The sequence below is a fragment of the Octopus sinensis genome, linkage group LG21, assembly GCF_006345805.1.
Source record: "Octopus sinensis linkage group LG21, ASM634580v1, whole genome shotgun sequence".
Lineage (NCBI taxonomy): Eukaryota > Metazoa > Mollusca > Cephalopoda > Octopoda > Octopodidae > Octopus > Octopus sinensis.
This window is the reverse complement of record NC_043017.1, coordinates 3,142,711-3,155,273: the sequence shown is the minus strand read 5'-3', so window position 1 is coordinate 3,155,273 and position 12,563 is coordinate 3,142,711.

Below are 12,563 nucleotides of genomic sequence, written 5' to 3'. Positions count from 1 at the left end.
AATGCCATGCATCGTTTGTGTGTCTGTGTTTGTCCCCACACCATTGCTTGACAACAGATGTTGGTGTGTTTACGTCCCCGTAACTTAGTAGTTCAGCAAAAGAAATCGATAGGATAAGTAAGAGGCTTACAAAGAATGACTCCTGGGGTCGATTTGGTGTCCATTTGGACGAATTTTTTGCATTCCTTTTCACTTTCCTCTATCAAGCTGCTTGTTTTGCTTTATCGCATTTTTTACCAAAGGAAGAATCGTGTAATCCTTTGAATCAATTAGAAATTTTATACAAATTATAATAAATTTCTAAGTTGTTCCAAATTTTCTTGGAATATTATTTACATTGGTAGAATCATGATTGACATTTCCTAATATTCAAGGAGATGCAGAAAAGTTTATTCCTGCTAATTATTCAGTTACTCCTGTCCTTATTAAAATAAACAGCTTCTCCTATTTTGCGTTCTTTATTCTTTTACTCTTTTACTTGTTTCAGTCATTTGACTGCGGCCATGCTGGAGCACCGCCTTTAATCGAGCAAATCGACCCCGGGACTTATTCTTTTGTAAGCCCAGTACTTATTCTATCGGTCTCTTTTGCCGAACCGCTAAGTAACGGGGACATAAACACACCAGCATCGGTTGTCAAGCAATGCTAGGGGGACAAACGCACACACACACACACACACGCATATATATATATATATATATATATATATATTATATATATATATATATATATTATATATATATAAATATATATATATATATATATATATATATAAATATATATATATATATACATATATACGACGGGCTTCTTTCAGTTTCCGTCTACCAAATCCACTCACAAGGTTTTGGTCAGCCCGAGGCTATAGTAGAAGACACTTGCCCAAGGTGCCACGCAGTGGGACTGAACCCAGAACCATGTGGTTGGTAAACAATCTACTTACCACACACCCACTTCTAATAAATCAAAATGACTGTTTAGATCAATAACGTCTCTATATATTATACTTGTATTCGTTTACATTTTAATGGATGTATGGGGCTATGTTATAACCTCATACTTTCTCTAATATCACATGCAAAAAGCACACATCATTTTATGGACGTTCAGCTTCTCTCTATGGCAACAGTATTAAATATTGTTTTGTTTAGTCTTTCAGAGATGGTTTCAAAACAGCAAAAAAAAAAAAAAATCCCTTTTGAAATACAACCCGAGTCTCACTAAGTGTGATGATACCCACGTTGTACCAAGCAAATGCCAGAGTAATCAGTCTTGTTCTTTTTACAATGCTGCTTTCATTGTTTTAGAGGTTTTAAATGTGTCATAATCCAATTCTCAAGAACATATCCCCCCCTCTGGCTGCGTAGGTGGTACTTTTATCGGTGACGATAAACCAGTCACAGTCAAGTAAAGCGATTCTCTTTAAAACACCGTTTCTAGCTCCTTCTCCTGTTCTGTGAGTACGGCTGTACCTAAGAAGCTACCCATATACAACGGATGTTTGTATATCTCGGCTCTACTTCAACGAGAGAAAGAAGTAAACCAAAGCTGATGGTTGTACAGGTTTGTGCTAAAACTTACATCCTAAGCCCGCTGTCACATTAGGAACCCTGTCGAAACTGAGGAATGTGGGTAAAAGGTCAAAGAAAAGAGATAAAAGAAGAGATAGAAAGCAATTTCTGACTGCGCAAATTTTTATTTCCATTTTTTTTCAGTGAGAAAGAGCGACTTGAATATAAAACTCAGACGGTTTCTAAACTCGGAACATTGCCATTTCTCATGAAACCAGTTGGTTTTAGGTTCAAGAACGCAGTGACATTTTTGGCGTGCGCCTTCCACTAAGACCTCCGGCCGACCAGTGGCCTGTGGGTGTATTTGCTAAACAGAAACTATGTATACATACGTGTGTATAAATTTATATAAATAAGGATAAGATCGTTATTTAAAATACCGATCTTATCAGGTGGCCAACATGGGAATAAAAACCTCATAGGTAATAATTATTATTAAAATCATAATTAAGGGTATCTAAGAGATACCACCATGCTAGACATAGCAGCCAAAACTTGATTCTAACACCACATTAAATGTTCATACAGCTCCAGGAGAGAAGACAAAGTGACAAAATAAACTAGCAAAAAAAATTACTGGATAATTCCAGATCCCGGATTTCTGGATCTGCATAAGAAATGCTTTGCCTTCATCAGTGGAATATACGCAGATAGCACATAAATACAAAATACAGTTAACTTGATTATGACAGAGACAAGCCATCAGCTGTATACAACAGGAGAATAGAGAAATGGCTTGTTGAAAACACAGGCGGTTGTACTTAGTGGAGTAAGTCCCTGACATAGAAACCGTTAAAGTTGTCTGTAACCCACACTGAGACCATGACAGTAAGTCCCGTTTAGCACTTGTTAGAACAACAAGTGAATAAGAATATCCCTTTAGACCATCTTAATAGCAGACGTAATCCTCTCATTTCCGACTGTCACAAGAGGCTTTCTTATTTTCTGTTTTTGAGTACGATATTCAGAGTGGTAAGAAATGAGCTGGCAGAACCGTAAGTACGCCGGGCGAAATGCTTTGCGGTATTTCGTCTGCCGCTACGTTCCGAGTTCAAATTCCGCCGAGGTCGACTTTGCCTTTCATCCTTTCGGGGTCGATTAAATAAGTACCAGTTACGCACTGGGGTCGATATAATCGACTTAATCCGTGTGTCTGTCCTTGTTTGTCCTCTCTGTGTTTAGCCCCTTGTGGGTAGTAAAGAAATAGGTATTTCGTCTGCCACTACGTTCCGAGTTCAAATTCCGCCGAGGTCGACTTTGCCTTTCATCGTTTCGGGGTCGATTAAATAAGTACCAGTTACGCACTGGGGTCGATATAATCGACTTGATCCGTTTGTCTGACCTTGTTTGTCCCCTCTGTGTCTCCTCTGTGTTTAGCCCCTTGTGGGCAATAAAGAAATAAGAAACGTTAGCACGCCAGGCGAAATGCTTAGCAGTATTTCGTCTGTCTTTACGTTCTAAGTTCAAATTCCGCCGAGGTCGACTTTGCCTTTCATCCTTTCAGGGTCGATAAATTGATTACCATTTGCGTACTGGGGTCAATTTAATCGACTAGCCCCTTCCCCAGAATTTCGGGCTTAGTGCCTAGAGTAGAAAAATATATTCAATGTGGATATTCAGAGTAGAAAAGGTTATTCAGAGAGGTATGTGTCTTGCACAGAAAAGACCGTTTGGAGTATGTTTATATAAAGACGTAGAAATGTTTCATCAATTTGTCAGAAGATTATCTGCAATGTTTAATTGCAAACAGAAAGTGTTAATATTGATTGTTCGTCACACAGGCACAAATCCAAAATCTGCTCTCGGTGTTAACCAGTGTATATTTGCAGTTGGCTCATTGTCAACATCCTTGCCATATTATTCTTAAGCTTTTCTTAAATCTTATTATACACATAACAATCTTATTCTCGCCGTTTCTTGATTTTCTCTTATTTATTTGTCTTTTCTTCAACACCAGGCGGATTCTGATGAAGACTAACTATGGATAAGATGTTCTGTCCGTCACTGTCCTATCTTTTAATAAGACGCAGCTTATCTCGAATTCCCCCTCGTGCCTCTGCTGGTCCTCCACGTCCCCTTGCTCTTCCTCATCCTCCTGCTCCTTCTCGTCATCCTGCTGCTGGTCCACCTCTTCTTCTTCTTCTTCTTCTTCTTCTTCTTCTTCTTCTTCTTCTTGTTTGTTTACATCGCTAACCCAGTTCACACTCATATAGATAAACAAACATACTCTCAGGGACACCCATACACACAGAAATACGTTTATAGATAAATAGGTACCATATGTAATATATTGTGTATACTTTTGTCGTAAACACACACACACATACATGTGCATATATACATACATATTTGTGTGTGTGTGTGTGTGTGTGTGTTTGCATATATATATGCTTACTTGGAAATAGATGCGTGACGTTCAATTAAATAATAATGATAAATTATATATATATATATATATATATATATATATATATATATGCATATATATATATATATATATATATATATATATATAGGTATAGGACGTCACCAACTGTGTAAACAACATGAGATACATGGACAAACGAATTAAATCGTCAGTCACGTGATCACGTGTGATCCCATGACATATGTATACATACATACACATATGCATATGTATGTATGTATGTATGTATGTATGTATGTATGTATGTATGTATGTATGTATGTATATATGTATGTATGTATGTATCTACACAAGGGTAATACGTGAGCACGGGCATTGCTAAAAATAGAGGTTAAAATACTTCTCTGCTCGGACCCGCTGGTCTAAAAAAAAGAAAGAAAATAAAATAGAATGGCAGCAACTAGATCATTTTGATTATAGTCTTTACCAGAACCGATCCGGTGTTGAAGAGCAAGAAGTAAATAATAGAAAATCAACAAACTGTGAAAAATAACACGATTATGTGTATAAGATTAACAAAAGCTTATGAATAGCATAGCAAAGATGTCGACATGAGCAAATTGCAAATATACACTGGTTAACACGGCGAGTAGAGTTTATGTTTGTGTCTTTGTGACATACAATCAATACTAACACTTTGTGTTTGCAATTAAACATTGCAGTTAATCTTCTGACAAAATGATAAAATATATCACTACATCTCTATGTAAACATACACTAAATTGTCTTTCCGATGCAAGACGGGGCCTGAATCTGAGGAACGACCAGCCACGCATTGCAGCCAAATGTCACTCAAGATTAGACCACACTATGTCCACAAAGGCGGCGAGCTGGCAGAAACGTATTTTGTCTGCCACTATGTTCTGAGTTTAAATTCCGCCGAGGTCGACTTTGCCTTTCATCCTTTCGGGGTCGATTAAATAAGTACCAGTTACGCACTGGCGTCGATACAATCGACTTAATCCGTTTGTCTGTCCTTGTTTGTTCTCTCTGTGTTTAGCCCCTTGTGGGTAGTAAAGAAATAGGTATTTCGTCTGCCGTTACGTTCTGAGTTCAAATTCCGCCGAGGACGACTTTGCCTTTCATCCTTTAGTGGTCGATAAATTAAGTACCAGTTACGCACTGGGGTTGATGTAATCGACTTAATCTCTCCGTCTGTCGTTTTTTGTCCCCTCTATGTGTTGCCCCTTGTGGGCAATAAAGAAATAAGATTAGACTCTACTATCTTAGTGGAGGCGCGAAGTTCTGTGGCTAGGGTGTTGGACTCGTGATCGTAAGATTGTGGTTTCGATTTCCGGACCGAGAGATGTGTTGTTTTCTTGAGCAAAACACTTCCTTTCACGTTGCTCCAGTACACTCAGCTAGAAAAAGTGAGTTATCCTACGACGGACTAGCGTCCCGTCCAGGTGGGGAACATATACAGGGAACATATACGGTATGAAAAGCAAGAAAACGGGCCCCAGGAGTCTATGACTCGGGAAGGAACTTTACTTTGCTACTACTATTGTCTTAAAATACAGGAAAGGCGATATGTTAGTATTGGATACAATAACTGGAAAAATAAAAGACGGTCTAGTTGTGACTAGAAGGTTTTCGAATGTGGTTTTCAGGAGAAGTCTTGACCTGGAACAAAACAACAGCCACAAAAACCATTTTTATAAATACATACGGCAACATCTTCAGTTCGTTTTTTACACCTATCATGGATATGGTCATTCGATCTGCAAAAAAAAAAAAAAGAAATAGTAGCCCCCCCCCCCCCCAGAAATAACAGAAATGCCAGACCACGTTGACTTAGGTAATCCTGGATACAATATGTCCCACGAAAAAACAGAAAAAAAAGCAAACAAAAAAAAGGTGGGAAGTGTTGCAATGTCTTTAATCATTGATCTGCTTCATAAAGGCCGACCATCGGTTAAACAACATCATCGTCATTATCATCGTCATCATCGTCATCATCGTCATCATCATCATCATCGTCATCATCATCATCATTCAACAACGACAACAACAACAACTGCAACAGCAACAGCTTACTAAGCAATTTGTGGTTAAGCTGTTTCAGCACAAAGTCGGTCCTTTTATCTGAAGCGTTTTAGTGTTCAGCCGTGACCATCCTTATACATAAATACGTACATACACACACACACATCCATCCATCCATCCATCCATCCATCCATACATACATACATACATATATACATTCGTACGTACATACATACATGCATACATATATACATACATGACAGAGGATATCTAGAATGCGAGAATGTGAAAAGGAGAGTTGGAGAAAGATTTCTGCACACCACCTGTCTTTTTCCAACTGATATATGCTTGTGTGTGTGTGTGTGTGGTGTGTGTGTGTGTGTGTGTGTGTGTGCGTGCCTCTGTGTGTGCCTCTGTGTGTGTGTGTGTGTGCGCGCTTAAGTAGATGTGCTGGTATATAAACGAATTGCATACTTACTTCCGTTATCGTTCTTGTATCAAAAGATAAAAACTAGGCCAGGTAAAAAAACATGGCCAGAACCCATAAAATATGACATCTTGATATAAGATATTATAGATTTTACGATAAACAGTATCTACGATATATTTTATTATTGTTTGTGAAGCATTTAATGTTTTCCACATTCATTAAATATAAATATTATTAGCTTGTAGCATAGATATACCTGTTCCAATATGGCGGATTATGAATCGGTTCATGAATTCGAAGGAATTATATCTACATAAATGAATGTAGTTTTGGCATTAGAAACGAGATGAAAAAATTACTCAATATATGGCGTACATAAAGCGATCAGCTGACGGAGTCTCTAGCAGGCCGGAAAAAATGCTAACTGGCATTTTGTCCGTCTTTACGTTCTGATTTCAAATTCCGCTGAGGTTGACTTTGCCTTTCATACTTTCGAGATCGATAAAATAGGTACCAGTTGATGTAATCAACTTTAGCCCTCCACCGAACTCGCTGGCCTTGTGCGAAAAATTGAAACACACACACACACACACACACACACACACACACACATATATATTTCTCTCATTTTTTCTTTCCTTATTTTTCTCTCCTTGTTTCTCTCCTTGTTTTTTTTTCTGTGTCCCTTTCTTTAGAAGAGCGTAGGCTCGAAACGTAAAAGACATTTTCTATTCCTGAGCATTATACTTATACATCTGTTTGTTTTATACACCACCTGTCTTCGTCTTTTGTTTTTTCGTAAACTCTCCCTATATATATATATATATATATATATATATATATATATATATATATATATATCTATATATATATATATATATATATATACAATAATATGTTACATTACTCGATAGTCAAGATAAAACTCTGAGTTTCAGATGCCAAAGTGGGAATCCACGACATCTCTTCGGTTATCTGGCTATTTGAAAACGTTATCTAGCTAGATAACCGAAGAGATGGCGTTGTGGATTCCCACTTCGGCATCTGAAACTCAGAGTTTTATCTTGACTATCGAGTAATGTAACATATTATTTTATAGATAAATTTCCTCTATTTACATAATATTGAGGTCTCTTTCTTTCTTTTGTTATCTAACCGTTTTACCAATATATATATATATATATATATATATATATATATATATATATATATAGTAAATTATGTGTGTGTGTGTATATATATATATATATATATAAAATATTATTAGAGACAAAACCACTATTTTGCAAAACAAACAAGGAAAGACTTAATCAATACATAAAATTTTAATAAATAGTTTCAAATTACTTCATAATTTGAAACTGACTTATTGGAAGTCCACCTGAAGATTGTCGATCAAGACAAGTAACAATTGTAGTGGCGGTTTTTTTGACTATTTATTAAAATTTTATGTATTGATTAAGTCTTTCCTTGTTTGTTTTGCAAAATAGTGTTTTGTCTCTAATAATATTTTATAATATTTTACTATAAAATTGGATTTAATCCTAAATCTGATTTTTTCCCTGTAAATTTGGATTTATTCCCTAATATTTAAATATATATATATATATATATATATTATATATATATATATATATATATATATATATATATATATATATATATATATATATATATGTCATTGTTCAGTTTTATTTCAAGATTTCTTGCCAATAAAGTGCCGGTTACTAACCTAGAACTAAGTATCCTTCATTGGAATTTCAACATGAACAACAAGGTGTTTTTGTAAGCATGCATGTATGTATATATGTAGGTAGGTAGGTATATCAATATTCAGTTTACTTCAAGATTTCTTGCCATTAGAGAGAGAACCAGTTTCTACCCTAGATTCAAGGCTGCTTTAATGGAATTTCAGCATCAACAACAGGGCTGTTTTGTATGTATGTATGTATGTATGTATGTATGTATGTATGTATGTATGTATGTATGTATGTATGTATGCATGTATGTATGTATGTATGTATGTATGAATGTGCAGGGTTGTATGTTTTATGTATGTATTCTCATGCATATAGTTGCATATCTAGACAGGCTCATATATATTTAAATGATAAACTTCTGGAAAGTTTTACAGATTTTTACAGATCTGTAGCCTTCGAATTAGCTTTCACCTCTCTGGTTTTGAGAAGCCTAATTTCTCAAGTTTGGTATTTAGGCATTGTGTTACATATTCCAGGGTCCCAATAATTACTGGTATAAACCTGAATTTGTGATATGGATAGAGTAACTCGCGATTTCTCAATAGTTCAGCATAGATCTTCTCCTTTTCACTGATCTTCAGTTTTATGTAAACATCCGCTGGGCAGCTAATTTCTACAACTGTGCACAATTTCTCTTCTCTATTCCAAATCATTATATCAGGTCTGTTGTGCTTACATTTTATTGAGGTTTCCACTGGGACATTCGACAAGTATTCCTTTTCATTATGAGTGGCTATGGTTTCTACCATACTGTGGGTTCTTATTTCTTTGTCCTCGGGATTACCCTTCCGACGGATTTCATTACAGAGTATCCTAGCTACAACGTCATGTCTCATCGGTAGATAATACCATGATGACATTTTCGGACAACTGCTTATGATGCAGGCGATATCTTCAGCGTGAACTCCTCAAAGTCTGCATCGGTTGTCACACTTTACGGCAGCGAGCTGGCAGAAACGTTAGCACGTCGGGCGAAATGCTTAGCGGTATTTCGTCTGCCGTTACGTTGTGAGTTCAAATTCCGCCGAGGTCGACTTTACCTTTCATCCTTTCGGGGTCGATAAATTAAGTACCAGTTACGCACTGGGGTCGATGTAATCGACTTAATACCTATGTCTGTCCTTGTTTGTCCCTTCTATGTTTAGCCCCTTGTGGGTAATAAAGAAATGGGTTGTCACACTTTACAGCTTTACCTGTATCTATATCTCTTTTGTGCATCTGGTACTTGGTTGATATTTCCTGTTCCTGGATTGCAAACGCATACCCTTCCAAGTGGGAGGTAGTAATCCGGCTATTGGTCCATGATAAACTGCTTTGATGATCGATGTTACGGTTGAAATTTCTGCTTTGATCTTTTTTGAGCTTAAACTTGGAGATTTTGAAATCATATATTTGAAACTCTAGCCGTTTGCATCTAAAGTTTTTGCGTATTGATTAATGAGGCCTAGTTTGATACTCAGAGGAGGAAATATAATTCTAACTCTGGTCACTAAAGGTTTGTGAATTACGTTTTTTTTTTTTATCTCCGACAGTAAATGATGTTTGTGCTGACCAGGTTTGTCTGAAACATTCTTCTACCTTCGCTCTGCTGTCCCATTAGCAAAGGAAGCAGGAATATTTAGTATACCCCGCTTGTTCTCCTGGCAGAAAATTAACCATTTTTAAGTCAACGCAAATGATCAACTCGTCATCCCTATAGTTGATAATATTTGAAACTTTTTCTCTATGTTCATACTCTTCTTTTATTTTCGTTGAGTGTCCAATCGGTATCGAGACGTATAGATGGAAGCACTCCGTCGGTTACGACGATGAGGGTTCCGGTTGATCCGAATCAACGGAACAGCCTGCTCGTGAAATTAATGTGTAAGTGGCTGAGCACTCCACAGACACGTGCACCCTTAACGTAGTTCTCGGGAATATTCAGCGTGACACAGAGAGTGACAAGGCCGGCCCTTTGAAATACAGGTACAACAGAAACAGGAAGTAAGAGTGAGAGAAAGTTGTGGTGAAAGAGTACAGCAGGGATCACCACCATCCCCTGTCGGAGCCTCGTGGAGCTTTTGGGTGTTTTCGCTCAATAAACACTCACAACGCCCGGTCTGGGAATCGAAACCGCGATCCTATGACCGCGAGTCCGCTGCCCTAACCACTGGGCCATTGCGCCTCCACAGACGTATAGATAGCCATTATACAACACACATTTAAGACTTCTTTCCGAATTGTCTAAAACCAAGTGCCAATCGTTTCAATCTTCAGGCTCAACCCCCATCTCCTGTAACAAACCAGATATGTCACAGCCAGACACTAAACTATTTTCTGTTCAAAAATATTTAATAAGTTCTCTTTTTCTGGAAAATATAGTGTGTATTTGAAGTAAGCAAGTTTTTCCCTCTAAATCTGAAATTTCTGCAGCCTTTTATGGCAAATTTAAATCGCTTACAAGATCACTCAACACGGCCTGGTTAAACATTTTTACGGATCATTTTGAATTTCAAATACGCTAGGGTCAAAATCGGTGTCAGTCTCTTCAGAATGAATAAAATATTTTCTGGAACATCTTCAACTAATTCTTGTGGTGGCAGAATCTTAAATATTAGAATGGGGATTCCATTTGAACGTAGCACAGGACGTAATGCAGTGTCGATATTTGAGTACTCGGCACAATGTTTATTTTTCTTAGTGAAGCCCGAAGACTTGATAAAACAAAGTAGCAATCGGTCTCATGGTTAGTAGGTTCTCGTCAGACTTGTATGGGCAAAAAACTGTGGAGGCACATGGCCTAGTGGTTAGAGCAGCGAACTCGCAGTCGAGGGATCGTGGGTTCGAATCTCAGACCGGGCGATGTGTGTGTTTATGAGCGAAACACCTAAGTTCCACGCGGCTCCGGCAGAAGGGAATGGCGAACTTCTGCTGACTCTTTCTTTCGCCACAACTTTCTCTCACTCTTTCCTCCTGCATCTTGCAGCTCACCTGCGATGGACCGGCGTCCCGTCCAGGTGGGGAACCTATACGCCAAAGAAACCGGGAAACCGGCCCTAATGAGCCAGGCATGGCTCGAGAAGGAACAAAGAACAACATATGGGCAAAAAATTGTGTCAAAAGGTTATTTTGATATAAGCACAATCCATTTATATCCAATTAAACCATCCTTCTCTGACCGCCACTCGATTAAATTCACTATCTTTATTTCAGTTCAAAATTAGTCAAACGAACTTGTACATGAGGTCATGAGTAAGAATGCGCAGAGCGAGGCGTGTCAGGCGCTGGTTTGTTGCTGTTAGGAAAAGCGATCACAAAAGCGACCAGAGAGTTGCTTTTAAAAATTTTATCAACATTTATTACCCCAAACCAGGACCAGATAGAGCAAAACCGAGTAAAAATTCGTGATCAGCGCACCAAAATTACCAAGGACTGACTGTCAAATCTAATTCAATAGATAAAAATTTTGTGGAGGCGCAATGGCCCAATGGTCAGGGCAGCGGACTCGCGGTCGTAGGATCGCGGTTTCGATTCCCAGACCGGGCGTTGTGAGTGTTTATTGAGCGAAAACACCTAAAGCTCCACGAGGCTCCAGCAGGGGATGGTGGTGATCCCTGCTGTACTCTTTCACCACAACTTTCTCTCACTCTTACTTCCTGTTTCTGTTGTACCGGTATTTCAAAGGGCCGGCCTTGTCCCTCTCTGTGTCACGCTGAATATCCCCGAGAACTACGTTAAGGGTACACGTGTCTGTGGAGTGCTCAGCCACTTACACGTTAATTTCACGAGCAGGCTGTTCCGTTGATTCGGATCAACCGGAACCCTCATCGTCGTAACCGACGGAGTGCTTCCAAGTAAGATAAAAATTTTAATTTGTTCTCGTGTAATACACACTCACACATACTCACCCTGCCACACGCGCACACATATACATATATATATTTCTACAGATACACACACACACATAAGTAAATTTATATATACGACGGACTTTCACACAGTTTCCCTGTACCAAACTCACCCAATATATATTTGCCGGGTCCAGGTCTGGGTGGAAAAGGATTGTTTAAGGTGTGCGGCGCAGTGAGACAGAACCACCACTACCACAAGAGCGCAAAGCGAGTTTTTTTAAGCACATAGCCACCACCACCACCACCGCCACAACAACCACCACCACCACCACCACCACCACCACCTCCACCACCACAAACACAACCACCACACCACACTATACCACCACAACCACACCACACCACCACCACCACCACCACCACCACCACCACCTCCACCACCACAACCACAACCACCACCACCACTACCACCACAACCACAACCACCACCACCACCACTACCACCACCACAACCACCACCGCCACCACCACCACCCCCCGCCGCCACAACCACCACAC